This window comes from Salvia miltiorrhiza, chromosome 8 (genome assembly GCF_028751815.1).
Source record: "Salvia miltiorrhiza cultivar Shanhuang (shh) chromosome 8, IMPLAD_Smil_shh, whole genome shotgun sequence".
Classification (NCBI taxonomy): domain Eukaryota; kingdom Viridiplantae; phylum Streptophyta; class Magnoliopsida; order Lamiales; family Lamiaceae; genus Salvia; species Salvia miltiorrhiza.
This window is the reverse complement of record NC_080394.1, coordinates 37,296,171-37,315,805: the sequence shown is the minus strand read 5'-3', so window position 1 is coordinate 37,315,805 and position 19,635 is coordinate 37,296,171. Positions and strand designations below refer to the sequence as shown.

Genomic DNA, 19,635 nt, shown 5'->3' with positions numbered 1-19,635 from the left:
AGTTTTTTGTTTTGGAAACTGAAAAATTCACCCGTTGGAGGCTCTCTAACACCCCGTTCTTTTATTTCTAAGTTTAAAGTAATTTTGAACTTAGAAGTTAGATAATTCACGCCGAATAAAAAAATGATTTATTTTAATTCCAACAAATCATTTGCAAAACCATGTGTAAAATTTATTTATTTAAATTCTCATGCATTGCATATTTACTCCCTTCGTCCCAATAATGAAGACACACTTCATTTGGGCACGGAGATTAAGGTGAGGTAGTTTAGGGAATAAAGTGTATTTGATCTATATCATTAGTGTGTTTGATGATTGCTGTTTAGAGAATTTCTTTATTTTTATTTTAAGTATAAATTGATTTTTAAATTTTAAAATTTATAAAATTCTAAAATTTCAATTATTTTAATTACATTAAAAAAAAATCAAAATTCTCCATTGCTATCTGCCTGGAAGAGCGGTGAATGACCGCCACCCAATGCCGGCCACCGGCGCCCAGCTAGCCCCACCGCCGTACCTAATTCTGGAACCCCAAAACCCAAAATCATACCCAATTCTAGAACCCAAAACCATACCCCTAATTCTTCATCGACAAGAAATAAATCATCAACTGCAAATTTAGATCCCAAAATGAAATCGGCATCTCTGTCATCCCTAATACCCCCTGAGCTCAGATTCGACATGTGAGTCGAGAAATTGAGGTATTTAATTTACAGAACATATCTGGACTAGGGCTCAACATCGGCGACGTCGCGTTGGAGGCAACGTTGCGTTGGTGGTGGCGGCGTCGTTGCCTGAAATTGAAGGAGAGGGTTGGTGGGAAATAGGAGATCTAGGGTTTGGAGGCGGCGCCACGGTGGGAGATCGAGAGCGGAGGAATATTGGGTGGAACGATTGTTTGAGATTCTGTTTGATTCTAAGAGGGAGACGTTCGATTTGGGGTCTTTGAAGATGGTTGTGAACAGCGGCGGAGAAGGAGAAGAGAGGAGGAGGGAGGCGCCCACCCGGCCTGCTTCCAAACGAGAGAGAGAGAGAGAGGGCGAGATGAGGGTTGATACCGCCGGCCTTCGTGGGGCGGCGCCGTGGTCAAGGCGGCGGAGGCGCCGCTGTGGTCAGGGCAGCGGCGGCACCAAGAGAGCCGAGAGAGAGAAAGAGGATGAGTGAAGAGAGAGAGGCGGATGAATGAGAAGGATTTAGGGTTTTGTTAGTCTTTTATATCTTAATTAATGATAAATTAATTAATGATTGTTAATTCCTAATTCTTTCCTTATTTAGAAGTGTGTCTTCATTATTGGGATAGCCCAATAAGGAAAGTGTGTCTTCATTATTGGGACGGAGGGAGTATTTAAATTGAGCATTTAAGTATTTTACACGAATTATTTATTAGCGAATCCCGAGAATTTATGAGAATTCCGAAAATTCAACCTTAAAATTTTTAATTGTCCAATCAACACCAGTATTCTTGTACCTATCAGCCACCCTATGTCCTCTCCTCTCACGTACACTCGCATCTGCCAAACACCACCAACTTTAACTTTAAGCCAAGCTTAAGCAGATTGTCAATCACCCCAATACTCCTCTGCTTAACTGTGCTGAGGCCATTCAATTGGCATTCTCACCATTTTAACTCCCTTCTTCACGCAAGGATTCAAGTGCAAAGGTAAGAACTCAAATAAGTTTTCTTACTTTCCCTAGCTCTTCTTTCTAACAATCTTCAAGTTCTAAACCTTTCAGCAACCAAACAAAATCAAGACAGCCATACATTTCAGATTTCAATTTGAGAAATTTCTGATTTCAAGCATCGGATTTCAACCCATTTTCCTTGACTAAATTCTGAATTCAAACAGACAAGGTTTTTACCTCTTTAACTCACTCTAGTTACAGCCATTTTCCTCAAGCATTACTTCTGAATTAGAACTCCAATTGGAGACCCAAAATGCACCTCTATCTCAACATTTCAGACATACATATAAACGTGCATAACTCTCATATATGTTCATACAATCATCACACCTAATTAGTAAATGTATATATGTTATATTGATGTCAAGTTATTGGATTGAGTACACTCTGTATATATATATATATATATATATATATATATATATATATATGTATGAAAGCATAACTTTTAAAAAAGAAAAGAAGAGTAGAAGAATGTTTTGAAGCTGTGATTTTTCCTTGTTGTCGAACTTCCTGTAAGTCAGAGAGAATAGAATGGGGGGAGGGAGAGAGACTCGTTGTTGTGTGGCGTCTGAGTCGAGAGAGGCGGCAGCCGTGGGTTCTCTACGGTTGCTGCTGCTCGGGGAGCCGACGTTCTTCACCGGCAAAGAGGAAGAATGTCACAGCCCGCCCTAACTAGGGATAGTTAGGCCGAGTGATCCACGACTAGGGATGGGGTTAAAGAAGAAGGGGAAGAAAAGGGGCGTCATTTATAGCCGTAAAACTTACTCATCTTAATAAAACTCGTCATTTTTATTCATTAATACTCAATTGAAAACAGTCTATGAAAGACTGCATAAAAGTTAATTAATATCATTAATCAAGTTATACATCATATGCAACCATTCTCTTAAGACTCAAAGTATGACATAACATACTATAACATCAACAACATCTTGCAGCGGAAAGTAGCTAGACATATGTATGAAGACATATTCTAGACAGGTTAACTATTTATTAACAACCCTGGAGACTCCGCTCATTGCAGCACCATCATCACATCAGCTCAACCTGCACATTTAGAAAATATATGCAGGGCTGAGTACAAAAGCACTCAGTGGGCACGTATGCCTAGGTATAAAAATACATGCTTCAAAACTATAAATTGTCATGCCATCATAATCAGTACAGCAAGGGAGTTTTTCGCTAAAAAGGCCCAAGCTTACTAAGTTCATTTGTGATTCTTAAAGTTCGTCTGATCAGACTAAGTTCTTTTGTAATCTATCATATCTGAAACTGTGTGCCGGAGAGGTGGCCACCTCTCACGGTCACTTGACCGGCCAACCCGCTAGATGACTCACGGTCACTGGTGTACACTAGTCCTGGCAGGATAGCTATCAACTGCTCAGGACCCGAATTCGATTGCATCATTGGCAAAGCCAAAGCAGATAGATATCATACTAAAATTTAAACATTTCATGGCAAGACAACAGTTGTAATATTTTCCAGTTCAAAGATTTGTAACGAAATAACTTGTTCAAAGGTAGCATTAAACTCGTTTGATAGATATATAAAACTGAAATTAACAGTTAAATCATCTCATGCATTCATTCGTATAAGAGGCCTACGACACGCAGGGGATCTCTATATACGTATAGTAAAAGTAATGCCCACCTCGTTGTGTCTCTGTATCAATGAGTAACGTCACTCTCTCCCTCAAGTCGTTACTTCCCAAAAGGACCTTCATCGTTATGAAGAATTGGTGAGAAGTTATAAAAGAAACCTCGATTAATAATCTAATCTCTTTTATGAAACATTAGTATCTCTAATGTTCATCTCTCTTGATTGTTAATCAATATAACAATTATTATCTCTCGTCATTACTCATTAATTATAACATCCTTATGTTATAATTAGCAGCTCTTCAATTAAAAGAAATATTTAACACATCGAAAAGTCCACTTTCTTAGCAGATCTATTCGCTCTCATCTCGTCTAATTAACCAATTAGAAGTTAAACTATCCATTAGGCATGTATTTGAGTCACGGTTCAACAAGAATTGACTATGCTCAAATCCTAATTTCACTAAAAATTTCGGCATGACCTATTCATATATAATGTCAACCACGAGATTTCAACGCGTGAATCTCACTACGTGAACTCGTCTCTCGACTCAAAACTTAACATCTTGACATCTTTTCAACGCAAACCAAACAATTCAAAATCATCAAAACTCTTTATCAGTAAACTATCATTTATACTCGACACCAATTGTTCGAGTGTCAGATACCAACATTTATGTGCGTTAATCATAACTCTCACAACTCACACCATTTAGTCATATCGTATCATCCATCAAAATAAATATAATCAAGTTGTTTTCTAGAAAGTTTTGCTGTTTTTGTGTCATCTTTAAAAATTCATAACAACCAACTCAATCATCATAAACTCTCATACCAATTGATCTCAAAAACTTCATGAAGTGTAGTTCACTCTAAAAATGGTAGTTAACCAAAAAGGTTAAAGGTTTTTGGAGATATTGCTCTTTTAGTGCAGGCTGTCAAAGATTGACAGTTTCTGCCAATTTTGTTTAGGCCATTAGAAACCAAGGCAAACCTTAATAAAATTCCATCAAATTTAATCATCCAAAACTAAAGGTATCCTTGAAGATTTGGTTAAAATTTCACAAGAGAAAACGTTCATATGATCTGCCAAATAAACAATGAAACTCATACACTTTTACTGTTGGACAAATATGACAGCAGAACAGGGCATTTTTGAAATAATAAACTGCTCTGTTTCAGAGGTCATAAAAATCGAAATCTTATGTTTTTAGAAAAGTATTGAAGTCTAGTTTCGTTTAAAAAAAAACGGTGATGCAAAATCCTTCATGGATTAATAGATATAAACGTTTTTGTGAAGTCTACCAATAGTTGACAGATTCTGTCAAGGGTTTTTCAAAATATCTTTAAAATAGCAAACATCATCCAAAACACATGAAATTTTGCAGCGACGAAATACACATATCATAGATAAACATACTAAAATTTCAGAGCCATCAAGCAATGAAAACTCATCGAAACATAAGCTTGAAACTGCTGTAAAATTTTGACAGAATTCCAGTTTTAATTTCGTTCAACAATTATCATCCATAAATTGTAAATCAATTAGCATGCTCATGTGATATCGTAGAACACATATACGCAATAATATTCATTATGCAACGTCTCAAACTTCACGAATTTAAATAATCATACTCTAAAAATTTATACAATTTTCGTGCTTGGAAAAATACGAATTTAATATATATCGATTCTAGCATACCCCTAAGCACAAATATCAAGTCAAAACGATCAAACAAAAATCGAAAGACAAGCTAATATGTGAAAAACGGGGCTGCCCTCATGGGTTTCATAGCTACGGTTCGTTCCGTTCTTACTCCCTTCATTAAACATGCTCAACATCTACCCAAGAACAACATACTAAAATTTCACGACGATCCGACGTCGTTTCAAAATAAAGTCGAGAATCGACGTTTTTCGACGTCGACGAAAATCGAAAATAAAACCATCAAAACGTAGGTAGAGATCTTACCTACTTAGATACATGATCGAAAAGATGATCGGCGCTCGTCTCGGTGCTCAAATCGGAGGTCAAAAGCTCCGTCCAAGCTTAAATGGAAAATGGCGTGTGTAGTGTGTGTTTTAGGTGTTGTGTGTGTGAATATGTGAGTTGTGTGTGTGGTGTGGGCTGATATAGCGTGAGTTAGTGAGGGGAAAGGGGTTTTGGGAGGTTTGGGGGTGGTTAGGGGTAGGGTAGGTTAGATATTTAGGATATTAACCCGTTAGTCGTTAAATATCTCGTCTCGTCTCGTTTTAACAACTAACAACCCATACTCTTTGTTACTCGCCCTCTCAACCTCTACTCACTTTCATTACACTCGTAATTCTATATAAATATAGAAAACGCAAGCTCGTTCTCGAAATTCTGATAAACGAGCTCGGTTCGTTTATCGAGAAATCCCGATTTACTATTCACTCGTCGTCCAAAAATAAAAACTTTCATTATTGGACTCGTATCGAAAAACTAAGAATATTTCTCGACGACGTGCACGTAAGATTTTGAAAGTCGACAAAAAGACGAAATAGCAGTATTTTACTATTCATCGTCAAAAAGTCAAAATTTTCAAAAACGTCTTAACGGACTCAGATCTCACTTCCGAGTTCACCGTTCTCATTCAAATAATTATCTCGAATTATTCGAATACTCAAACTCAATTTCGGATATAAAATCTCACATCATCCAAACATCATCAAAAGAACATCTCAACATCTTAAAAATAACAAGGGAACTTCATATAACTCCTCATCTCTTTACAAAGTAAATCAAACAAGGGATCTATACCCTAATTACTCAAACTTAAGCAATTAAACACGTCATCAAAAGCCCGGGTGTTACAAAGAATGAGAGGGTGCAACGTGAGATTTGTGTGTGTCAGCGTGCGTGATATCTAAGAGACAGAGAGGTCAGAGGGAGCTGGTGGCGGTGGCTCGTCGCTGCTGCGCCTGTTGAAAACCAAAAAGATGCTAAAAGCATGAAGAAAGATAAAGGAAAAAGATTGTACTATTTTCTCATTAAACTGAAATACAAAGGAGCAGCCTTAATATATAGGCAACACACGAGCACATCGTGAGAAAAGAGAAAAAGGCATAAAACCGTAGGCAACAAGAAACACAAACAATACTCTAAAAAGTGACAACTGCTGCATAGTGATGTGCATGCATGCATGTCCATACATATCAACATAGCAACTTTAATAGGCCCCCTCAAGATGGACTGTATATGTTGATGAAGCCCATCTTGCTCAAAATCAAGTGAAGAGCTAATGCAGATAAAGCTTTGGTAAAAACGTCAGCGAGTTGGAGATGATTCTTGACATGAACAGGATGAACCACATGTTGAAGAAATTTGTCACGAACAGTGTGACAATCTATTTCTATGTGCTTAGTTCTCTCATGGAAGACGGGATTGCAGCAAATATGAACGGCGACCTGATTGTCGCAGTAAAGAGGTGAAGCCTTGGTCTGAAGGATTCCAAAATCCATCCTTGTACCCAACTCTTTCTGCAACTCATCCAAAAATGTGATGAAATTTATTTATTTTCTCTTTCTGAGGTGATCTACACCGGTACTCAATGCAATCTTATAATCTCACGAACGTACAATTGTGCTAACTTATCTGGTCCATACGCGATTAGGATCGGTAAGAAATGTGCAGATTTTGTTAGTCGATCTACAATCACCCAAATTGCTGTATTTCCTCTTTGACTTTTGGGTAAAGCTGTCACAAAATCCATCGCTATGTGATCCCATTTCCACTCGGGAATCTCCAACGGTTTTAACTTCCCATATGGTCGTTGGTGTAATCCTTTCACTTGCTGACAAGCTAAGCATCGCTCTACAAACGAAGCTATGTCTCATTTCATTCCGTCCCACAAAAATCTATTTTTTTTACAACCTGATACATCTTTGTGCCTCCTGGGTGGGCGGTGTAAGGCGTGTCATGAGTCTCACTCATGATCGTATTCTTAAGTTCATCATCGCGGGGAATGCATATTCTCCCCTCAAATAAGATAGCATTGTATGATGCTTTTTTGGTAACTCTTGAGATCTCCTGCTCTTATCCTTTCTCGTAACTTGTTCATTGTCTCATCTTTCCTTGTGCTTCAATCACCATTTTCCTCAAACTAGGCATCGTCGCAACAATACTCGCTATCGTCCCTGGTGGTTTTATCATCTCTATCTTCATCTTGTCAAAGTCCTTTATAAGCTCATCCTCTCTCGTGAGAAGACATCCTAACTTTGACGAGACCTTTCGGCTCAATGCATCGGCTACTACATTGGCCTTGCCAGGGTGATAATTAATGTCGCAGTTAACATCCTTTACTAATTCGAGCCATCACCTTTGCCTCGTGTTAGTATCCTTATGCTCGAAAAAGTATTTCAAAGTTTTGTGGTTCGTGAAAATCTCACATCTAACTCCGTAGAGATGATGTCTCCAAATTTTCAGGGCATGCACAACGGCTGCAAGCTCTAAATCATGCGTTGGATAATTTATCTCGTGGGGTCTAAGTTGTCGTGATGCATAGACTATAACTCTTTCTTCTTGCATCAAAACACATCCTAGCCCACTCTCTAACGCATCTGCGTAGATGGTATACTCTTTATCCATTTCTAGGACTATCAGCACTGGTGCTGTAGTCAATTTCCTTTAAGCTCTTAAAAACTCTTTTCACACTCCCCTTTCCAATTGTATTTAGCTTATTTTCTAAGTAATTGTGTCATCGGTTTTGCTATCGTGGAAAATCCTTCAATAAACCTCTGATAGTATCCTGCTAAGCCTAAAAAGTTGAGAATCTTGTTAGGCGTAGTTGGTGATCTCCACTCATGTACAGCTTGTACCTTGACGGGGTCAACTTTAATTCCTTCAGATGATATAACATGTCCTAGTAAAGTTACTTTGTTCAACCAAAACTCGCACTTGGTGAATTTGGCAAAAAGCTTCTCAACTCTTAGTGTTTCCAACATCGTTTTCAAATGTTTTGGAGCTCCTGCTCATTCTTCGAATAGATGAGAATATCATCTATGAAAACTAGGACAAATTTATCCAGTTATTGATGAAAACTCAATTCATGTGATCCATGAAAACTACTGGTGCCTTCGTCAAACCGAATGGCATAACTATGAACTCATAGTGCTCATACCTCATTTGAAAAGCTGTCTTAGGTATATCATTCTGTCAAAATTTGAACTGGTGGTAATATGATCTCAAGTCAACTTTCAAGAAAAATGCGCTCCTCGTAATTGATCAAACAAGTCATCTATCCTCGGCAAAGGATATTTGTTCTTGAGTGTCGATTTATTCAGCTCTCGATAATCTATGCACATTCTCAACGTGCCATCCTTCTTTTTGACAAAAAGGACTGGTGCTCCCCACAGGGATACACTATGTCTAATAAAACCTAACTCGAGCAATTCTTGTAGCTGAATCTTCAGCTCTTGTAGCTCCTTAGGCGCCATTCTATAGGGTGCCTTCGACACTAGTGCTGATCCAGGTTCTAGGTCGATAGTGAACTCCAACTGTCTTGTTGGTGGCAATCCTGGTAAGACCTCGGGAAATACATCTCTATATTCCCTTACCACTACTACATCCTCAAAGTTTTTACTTGATTCTCCTTCATCATTCAAGTAAACTAGGTAAGCTTGTGCTCCTTTCTTCTTTACCAATTTCGACGCCTGAAGTGCCGAAATGATTGGAATTCTCTTCTTTCTATCAATGTCGTGAAAACATGTCTGTTCCTTCCCAGGTGGTTGGAAAGTTATCTGTCTCTTCTAACAATCAATCGGGGCAAAGTTCTCTGCTAACCAGTCCATCCTTAGAATAATGTCTACGTTCCACATAGGCATTAAGTGCAAGGTTCTTATTTTCATCTTTAGTGATCCTAACTCAAAGTCTAATTTAGAAATCATGTGAGAAACTGTAGTAGCTCTTCCTACAGGAGTGATTACTCTCAACTTGGGACTAGCTCGTTTTGGTTCGAGTTTGAAGGTAACATGCTTCAAACACTTAAAGAATGCGAGGCTCCTGTATTAAACAGGATTCTAACTGATGCATCCAATAACTTGCCCAATACTACCTTAAAGTTCTGCCTTAAACCGGCACATAAAACTCAGACATCTCATCATCAGTATCCATCTTCTGATGAGCAAATCGTGATAGCTCACAGAATTCTCGGTTATACTCTACAACCGATTTCTTTCCTTGCATCAAACTTCGATAGTCAGCCTCTTGCTGCTTACTGTACTCCTTGGTACATATTTCTCAAGAGTAGCCTTGAATTGTTCTCAGGTGTAGTTTACCAGTTGCTCGGGTGTTAAAGTCCTCTGACGTGCCTCTCACTAGTCTTATACATCAAAAGAATCTACTAGGATAACTCAAAAGTTGTAAGGGTTCAACCCTAGAATGACATCAAAACAAATTGTTCAAGAGACTCAAATGAATGACCAGAGGGTAGAATGAAGTAACTACCAGGTCGAACAAAAATGACCTAGAGTAAGAACCCATCTGGCTTTTCAACCAAAAGTTGAAACACGTGGGTTTATAAACCCAAAACACGTCTACTGAGATTTGGATCATGCGGACTGGCCAGGTCCAACATAATCACTCCCCAGTCACACGGGATATACTATCCCGAACTTGGAAATTCTGTGTCTTCTAAACCCTCAACATACTATACATAACAAAACTTAAGTTCACACCAGCAAGCTAAAAACTTAAACTCAGGGTCCTATGTTCTAGACTCTTGTTTCGAAAGTTCAATATTTTTCGACTCTCCTCTCATGTTGCGGTGGTGGTGGCGGAGTATTATCCCGCCTATCCTTCACATCACACTCTTGATGACATCTTTGAGGCATTTTTGAAATCACAAAAGGAAAACTCAACTCGACCAACGCTCTAAGCATCCTCAAAACTCAAGTTCAATTTACTAACCAACTTTAAGGAAACCCTCACGGTCACCTTAACATTCATCTGTAAGGCAATAAGCACTCACGAAATGCTAACAAAAAGACCACTCTGGTCAACCTAATATATCCATCAGTAGAATGCCTCTTTTTAGAGGGCTTACATAATGGGGTTATTTAAACCCTACAAAAACCATAGTATCTATCGTAATGTCCCTTCTAAACCGACACCATTAATAGTACTATGTCTCGGTCTGGACCTCCTACGGTAATTGCTACCAGTTAACTCATCTAGTTGCTACTTTAGCACACTAGGAACATCCATCTACTTAACATCAGTAGGGTACTATATTCGCATGCTTATCTATCATCATGTCAAAATCTCAAGTACCAGTATCTCCTAAGTAAGTTATATACATCGCAATGTAATTGCAACTAATCAAAAACGAGGGTGTACCGCGCATACTCTCAAGATCATCCTTAGCTCTAGCCTACATCGACTTCTCTTCTCATCCTCATCAACTCTAGCCCTCCTCGGCTACTTCTCATCCTCATTATCGTTTATCATTTTATCATCTTTGGTAACTGATACTCAAGGATCGACTCGATATCTACTACACTCTTCTAGAGTCCCTGGTAGAAAACAAGCATCCGGTCAGTAGATCCGCATAGAAAATCTGGGTATCTGTAACAAATCTCATCTCCTGTGGGTCCAATGCTCAAGACAACATGTCCCATCATATTGAGTGGCTTTCTTCCTTGCTCAATCCTACCACTCGATTGGTAGCACGGGGACTAGGTGCACGATGCCATCCAGTCTAGTAACAACTATAAGGCTTTCATCCTTTCATAGTCTATGAACATGTGTTTGAAAATCTACTAGGGTATCTCTGTACCACATACTGTACGCCTCGTCCTCGTATCCGATCTTCCCTGAGTTCGATCTCACAACAGTCCACTTTCGTGCAGTGCCAACAGTCCTGGCCAATCTATAAGGAGAACTTAAAGGTGACTCTAGGAACTAACTCTACTTGGCTCCAGCAACAGAAATAAACAAACATAACTTAGCAAAACTCCTACTAAGTAGTACTGTTCTCTTAAAACTCAAGCTCAAAACATCTAAATTCTCATCTCGTCCCATCTTTACATAGTAGGTAACCTCTCTAAACAATGATATTAGATCCCTTAATCTAAATCATCGTGACTCAGTAAGACAACTCAACAATTCTCTCTCAAAGCCATCTCCAAAGACTATGGCTCATGATACCTCTTCAAGTACCATTAAGGTTGCGTGAGCAAAACTCGCGTCACAAAACAACTCAACTTATCGTACAATATCTCATTGCAGCATGCTAATAACTCATCATTAATCATGCTATTATACTCAAGCTCATACTCAAACTCATAACTCAAACCAACAAGTACTTAAAGCAATTGCTAATTCTCTCAAGCTTTAGCTCTAAGTTCTCATTTCATCCTTCTACTTAGAAAAAAAATCTCTCTTAACAATGACATTAGATTCCTTCATCTAAATCATCGTGACTTATCACAACTGCTCAAACAATTCTCATCACAAAACATCTCAAATACATCACATCATAACTCATAATTATGCATCCTCAATCATATAACATCATACGATACAAACGCTCTCATGATTCATCATGTAACATCAACATATGCTCTTACAACATAATAACTCATTATTAATCATGTTGTCATCCTCAAACTCAAACTATGCATCTTCAAAGCATAACATCATAACTCATCATATAACCTCAACATCGTGCTCTTCAAAATTTAACGTCAAATAAACTTTGAAATTTTACATACCTCGTTGAGCCTGGTGTGATGGTGCGCTGAGCTCACGGTTGTTAATAACTATTAGTCTAGTGACTCATTCTAGACTAAACTCAAGACTTCTAATTCAGAGCTTAACCTTCGCTCTGATACCACTCTGTCACAGCCCGCCCTAACTAGGGATAGTTAGGCCGAGTGATCCACGACTAGGGATGGGGTTAAAGAAGAAGGGGAAGAAAAGGGGCGTCATTTATAGCCGTAAAACTTACTCATCTTAATAAAACTCGTCATTTTTATTCATTAATACTCAATTGAAAACAGTCTATGAAAGACTGCATAAAAGTTAATTAATATCATTAATCAAGTTATACATCATATGCAACCATTCTCTTAAGACTCAAAGTATGACATAACATACTATAACATCAACAACATCTTGCAGCGGAAAGTAGCTAGACATATGTATGAAGACATATTCTAGACAGGTTAACTATTTATTAACAACCCTGGAGACTCCGCTCATTGCAGCACCATCATCACATCAGCTCAACCTGCACATTTAGAAAACATATGCAGGGCTGAGTACAAAAGCACTCAGTGGGCACGTATGCCTAGGTATAAAAATACATGCTTCAAAACTATAAATTGTCATGCCATCATAATCAGTACAGCAAGGGAGTTTTTCGCTAAAAAGGCCCAAGCTTACTAAGTTCATTTGTGATTCTTAAAGTTCGTCTGATCAGACTAAGTTCTTTTGTAATCTATCATATCTGAAACTGTGTGCCGGAGAGGTGGCCACCTCTCACGGTCACTTGACCGGCCAACCCGCTAGATGACTCACGGTCACTGGTGTACACTAGTCCTGGCAGGATAGCTATCAACTGCTCAGGACCCGAATTCGATTGCATCATTGGCAAAGCCAAAGCAGATAGATATCATACTAAAATTTAAACATTTCATGGCAAGACAACAGTTGTAATATTTTCCAGTTCAAAGATTTGTAACGAAATAACTTGTTCAAAGGTAGCATTAAACTCGTTTGATAGATATATAAAACTGAAATTAACAGTTAAATCATCTCATGCATTCATTCGTATAAGAGGCCTACGACACGCAGGGGATCTCTATATACGTATAGTAAAAGTAATGCCCACCTCGTTGTGTCTCTGTATCAATGAGTAACGTCACTCTCTCCCTCAAGTCGTTACTTCCCAAAAGGACCTTCATCGTTATGAAGAATTGGTGAGAAGTTATAAAAGAAACCTCGATTAATAATCTAATCTCTTTTATGAAACATTAGTATCTCTAATGTTCATCTCTCTTGATTGTTAATCAATATAACAATTATTATCTCTCGTCATTACTCATTAATTATAACATCCTTATGTTATAATTAGCAGCTCTTCAATTAAAAGAAATATTTAACACATCGAAAAGTCCACTTTCTTAGCAGATCTATTCGCTCTCATCTCGTCTAATTAACCAATTAGAAGTTAAACTATCCATTAGGCATGTATTTGAGTCACGGTTCAACAAGAATTGACTATGCTCAAATCCTAATTTCACTAAAAATTTCGGCATGACCTATTCATATATAATGTCAACCACGAGATTTCAACGCGTGAATCTCACTACGTGAACTCGTCTCTCGACTCAAAACTTAACATCTTGACATCTTTTCAACGCAAACCAAACAATTCAAAATCATCAAAACTCTTTATCAGTAAACTATCATTTATACTCGACACCAATTGTTCGAGTGTCAGATACCAACATTTATGTGCGTTAATCATAACTCTCACAACTCACACCATTTAGTCATATCGTATCATCCATCAAAATAAATATAATCAAGTTGTTTTCTAGAAAGTTTTGCTGTTTTTGTGTCATCTTTAAAAATTCATAACAACCAACTCAATCATCATAAACTCTCATACCAATTGATCTCAAAAACTTCATGAAGTGTAGTTCACTCTAAAAATGGTAGTTAACCAAAAAGGTTAAAGGTTTTTGGAGATATTGCTCTTTTAGTGCAGGCTGTCAAAGATTGACAGTTTCTGCCAATTTTGTTTAGGCCATTAGAAACCAAGGCAAACCTTAATAAAATTCCATCAAATTTAATCATCCAAAACTAAAGGTATCCTTGAAGATTTGGTTAAAATTTCACAAGAGAAAACGTTCATATGATCTGCCAAATAAACAATGAAACTCATACACTTTTACTGTTGGACAAATATGACAGCAGAACAGGGCATTTTTGAAATAATAAACTGCTCTGTTTCAGAGGTCATAAAAATCGAAATCTTATGATTTTAGAAAAGTATTGAAGTCTAGTTTCGTTTAAAAAAAAACGGTGATGCAAAATCCTTCATGGATTAATAGATATAAACGTTTTTGTGAAGTCTACCAATAGTTGACAGATTCTGTCAAGGGTTTTTCAAAATATCTTTAAAATAGCAAACATCATCCAAAACACATGAAATTTTGCAGCGACGAAATACACATATCATAGATAAACATACTAAAATTTCAGAGCCATCAAGCAATGAAAACTCATCGAAACATAAGCTTGAAACTGCTGTAAAATTTTGACAGAATTCCAGTTTTAATTTCGTTCAACAATTATCATCCATAAATTGTAAATCAATTAGCATGCTCATGTGATATCGTAGAACACATATACGCAATAATATTCATTATGCAACGTCTCAAACTTCACGAATTTAAATAATCATACTCTAAAAATTTATACAATTTTCGTGCTTGGAAAAATACGAATTTAATATATATCGATTCTAGCATACCCCTAAGCACAAATATCAAGTCAAAACGATCAAACAAAAATCGAAAGACAAGCTAATATGTGAAAAACGGGGCTGCCCTCATGGGTTTCATAGCTACGGTTCGTTCCGTTCTTACTCCCTTCATTAAACATGCTCAACATCTACCCAAGAACAACATACTAAAATTTCACGACGATCCGACGTCGTTTCAAAATAAAGTCGAGAATCGACGTTTTTCGACGTCGACGAAAATCGAAAATAAAACCATCAAAACGTAGGTAGAGATCTTACCTACTTAGATACATGATCGAAAAGATGATCGGCGCTCGTCTCGGTGCTCAAATCGGAGGTCAAAAGCTCCGTCCAAGCTTAAATGGAAAATGGCGTGTGTAGTGTGTGTTTTAGGTGTTGTGTGTGTGAATATGTGAGTTGTGTGTGTGGTGTGGGCTGATATAGCGTGAGTTAGTGAGGGGAAAGGGGTTTTGGGAGGTTTGGGGGTGGTTAGGGGTAGGGTAGGTTAGATATTTAGGATATTAACCCGTTAGTCGTTAAATATCTCGTCTCGTCTCGTTTTAACAACTAACAACCCATACTCTTTGTTACTCGCCCTCTCAACCTCTACTCACTTTCATTACACTCGTAATTCTATATAAATATAGAAAACGCAAGCTCGTTCTCGAAATTCTGATAAACGAGCTCGGTTCGTTTATCGAGAAATCCCGATTTACTATTCACTCGTCGTCCAAAAATAAAAACTTTCATTATTGGACTCGTATCGAAAAACTAAGAATATTTCTCGACGACGTGCACGTAAGATTTTGAAAGTCGACAAAAAGACGAAATAGCAGTATTTTACTATTCATCGTCAAAAAGTCAAAATTTTCAAAAACGTCTTAACGGACTCAGATCTCACTTCCGAGTTCACCGTTCTCATTCAAATAATTATCTCGAATTATTCGAATACTCAAACTCAATTTCGGATATAAAATCTCACATCATCCAAACATCATCAAAAGAACATCTCAACATCTTAAAAATAACAAGGGAACTTCATATAACTCCTCATCTCTTTACAAAGTAAATCAAACAAGGGATCTATACCCTAATTACTCAAACTTAAGCAATTAAACACGTCATCAAAAGCCCGGGTGTTACAAAGAATGAGAGGGTGCAACGTGAGATTTGTGTGTGTCAGCGTGCGTGATATCTAAGAGACAGAGAGGTCAGAGGGAGCTGGTGGCGGTGGCTCGTCGCTGCTGCGCCTGTTGAAAACCAAAAAGATGCTAAAAGCATGAAGAAAGATAAAGGAAAAAGATTGTACTATTTTCTCATTAAACTGAAATACAAAGGAGCAGCCTTAATATATAGGCAACACACGAGCACATCGTGAGAAAAGAGAAAAAGGCATAAAACCGTAGGCAACAAGAAACACAAACAATACTCTAAAAAGTGACAACTGCTGCATAGTGATGTGCATGCATGCATGTCCATACATATCAACATAGCAACTTTAATAGGCCCCCTCAAGATGGACTGTATATGTTGATGAAGCCCATCTTGCTCAAAATCAAGTGAAGAGCTAATGCAGATAAAGCTTTGGTAAAAACGTCAGCGAGTTGGAGATGATTCTTGACATGAACAGGATGAACCACATGTTGAAGAAATTTGTCACGAACAGTGTGACAATCTATTTCTATGTGCTTAGTTCTCTCATGGAAGACGGGATTGCAGCAAATATGAACGGCGACCTGATTGTCGCAGTAAAGAGGTGAAGCCTTGGTCTGAAGGATTCCAAAATCCAAGAGCAAAGTGCGAATCCAAGTAACTTCACAGCTAGCTTGTGCCATAGCCCGATATTCAGCTTCGGCAGATGATCGAGAGACAGTAGATTGTTTCTTAGACCTCCAAGAAACAAGAGATGATCCAATGAAAACTGTAAAGCCGGTGACAGATCGTCGTGTGGTGGGGCATGCAGCCCAATCTGCATCAGAAAAAGCTGAGATATCCAAGGTAGAATTTTTATCAAAAAATAAACCATGACCAATGCTTTCCTTCAAATAACGGAGAACGCGTTCAGCTGAAGCCATGTGGCCTTCACAAGGCTTAGAAAGAAACTGACTTAAATTGTGGACCGCAAATGTAATATTTGGGCGTGTCAAACATAAGTATAACAATCGACCAATGAGTCTGCGGTATTTAGTGGGATCAGGGAGCTCTGCTCCTTCAATCAAGCTGAGATGCTTCCCTGATTCCATCGGAGAAGAAGCAGGCCTGCAGTTGAGTAACCCTGCATCCTTCAATAAATCCAGAACATACTTGCGTTGACAAAGATAGATCCCTTTGTCATTTCGAGCAACTTCCAAACCAAGAAAATAAGTAGGCTTCCCTAGGTCCTTGTATCTGAAATGTTGACTCAGAAAGGCCTTGAAAGAAGCAATCATATCATCATCATTACTTGTGAGCAAAATGTCATCAACGTAGACAATGAGACCAAGAAATTTTCCTTGTGACTTCTTGTAGAAGAAAGAATGATCACTGGTGGATTGACAAAGACCAAATTTGGCTAAAACTTCGGAGAGTTTTAAATACCACTGTCGTGAGGCTTGTTTAAGGCCATAAAGAGAGCGTTTCAGCTTGCAAACAGACCCTCTCATCAACTAAACCAGGAGGAAGCTCCATATAAATGTCTTCACTCAACTCACCATAGAGAAAAGCATTGTTAATGTCGAGATGGCATAGAGACCATCCTGAAACAGCTGCAAGTGACAACATAACCTTGACCGTGACTAACTTTGCTACTGGGGAGAAAGTATCAATGAAATCTACCCCTGCTTGTTGTGTGTTACCTTTGGCCACCAAACGTACCTTGTATCTATCCAAGGTTCCATCAGCAAAGAATTTGGTGCGGAAAATCCACTTGCATCCAATGGAAATCTTGCCCAAAGGTAGCAAAGTAATAAACCAAGTATCATTTTTAATAAGAGCCTCAAGTTCTGCCTGCATAGCTTTCCTCCATTTAGCATACTTAGATGCTTGAGAATAAGAAGAGGGTTCAGGAATAGCAGAGAGAGAGCAAACAAGTCTGAAATAGGCTAAGGAGAGTTTGGAGTAGGAGATGTATTTGTGTAAGGGATAAGGGGAACAGATGACAGAGTTACATATGTAATCTGACAAGTAAGAATGACGTTTCCGGATTCTACCCAATTGTGTTGTAGGAAAAACATCAAGCATGGAAGTGGCATCTGAAGTGGAGTCAGCATCAGTACCTGCCTCATTTGTATCAGGAGGTGTAATTGCTGATTGAGGTTGAGCTTGACTAAAAATGTTATTGGGAATGGAAGTGTCTACTGGGAAGGTGAATTGAGGTTCGGGAAACTGGGAAGGAGGCTTATCAGAGTAAGGAAAGATTTGCTCATGAAACACAACATCTCTACTAATATGGATTTGATGAGTGTCCAGATTTAGTACCTTATATCCCTTGTATCCAGAAGGATACCCCAAGAAAACACACTTGACAGCCATAGGTGAGAATTTTGATCTGTGTCTATCTAGAGTTGACATGTAGCATAGACAACCAAACACTCTCAGATGAGTATAAGAGGGTGGCTTCCTGACAGCATTTGGAAGGGAGTAGCATTGTCAGGAAGAACAGATGAAGGAACCCTATTTATAAGGTAAGAAGCTGTGTGTATACAATGTCCCCAATATGAAACAGGTAAGTGTGACTGAAATAAGAGACTTCTAGCAACATTAAGCAGGTGTTGGTGTTTTCTTTCAACTCTAGCATTTTGTTGTGGAGTGGACACACAAGAGTGATGAACTATAGTTCCATATTTGGTGAAAAGCTCCCCAAGACTAAATTCAGGACCATAATCACATCGAAGAATTTTAATGGTTTTTCCAAACTGAGTGTTGACTGTATTAAAGAATTGAGTTAATATAGTCTTCACATCATATTTGTTTTTCATTAAAAAGGTCCATACAAACCTAGAATAATCATCAACAATGGTGAGGAAGTAGGTATAACCATCAACAGTGGAAGAAGAGTAAGGTCCCCAAATATCACAGTATATTAATTCAAAAATCTCTTGTGATACATGCCGAGAATCAGGAAATGGCAATCTTCTCTGTTTAGCCAAAGGGCAAATTTCACAGAGAGTTTGCTTACAAGATGAAAGAGATAAAGCTTTTGATAAGAGCTGTAACTTATGAAAAGAAAGATGGCCTAATCTATGATGCCATAACTGGGATGAGATGACTGCTGAAGCAGAAATGCTAGGGAATGTGACTTTGGTGGATGTGGCTGGATCAGTCTCTAACACATATAGGTTTCCAACCTTGCTACCCTTCCCAATCACAGTCCCATGAGAAGCTTCCTGAATGGGTGGACATTGGCGGACATCACCGGTATAAGTCCTGACGTGTGCCAACACTACATCTTGATGGAGCCAGACGCTAAGCCTGTTAGAGATCCGCAGAGGAAGTTGAATCCGAACATGAGGGAGATCGTGCTCAAGGAGGTTCTAAAGCTTCTAGCTTTAGGAATTATTTATCCTATCTCTGACAGCAAGTGGGTGAGCCCGATTCACATGGTTCCGAAGAAGTCTGGATTACAAGTGGTTGAGAATGAGAAGAACGAGTTGGTGCCGATGCGTCTTGTTACTGGATGGCGCATGTGTATCGATTACCGGAAGCTGAACGCTGCTACTCGCAAGGATCATTTCCCGCTTCCATTTATTGATCAGATGTTGGAGCGCTTAGCGGGACAGGCATTTTTCTGTTTCTTGGATGGTTATAGTGGGTATTTTCAGATTTATGTCAACCAAGAGGATCAAGAGAAGACTACTTTCACGTGCCCGTTTGGAACC

General features: G+C 38.4%; 2 long non-coding RNA genes across 2 annotated transcripts; both read right to left on the bottom strand.

Annotated features, from left to right (window-relative positions):
• Nucleotides 1-2,456: 2,456 nt before the first annotated feature.
• LOC130996592 (uncharacterized) lies at nt 2,457-6,118 on the bottom strand. The gene is made up of 3 exons (XR_009092687.1): nt 5,257-6,118; nt 3,337-3,403; nt 2,457-2,733 (listed from the first exon to the last, which is right to left on the bottom strand). It is a non-coding gene; the product is annotated as an uncharacterized LOC130996592 (long non-coding RNA).
• A 6,177-nt stretch (nt 6,119-12,295) lies between these two features.
• LOC130996591 (uncharacterized) lies at nt 12,296-15,920 on the bottom strand. Its single transcript, XR_009092686.1, has 3 exons — nt 15,059-15,920; nt 13,139-13,205; nt 12,296-12,535 (listed from the first exon to the last, which is right to left on the bottom strand). It is a non-coding gene; the product is annotated as an uncharacterized LOC130996591 (long non-coding RNA).
• Nucleotides 15,921-19,635: the final 3,715 nt, after the last annotated feature.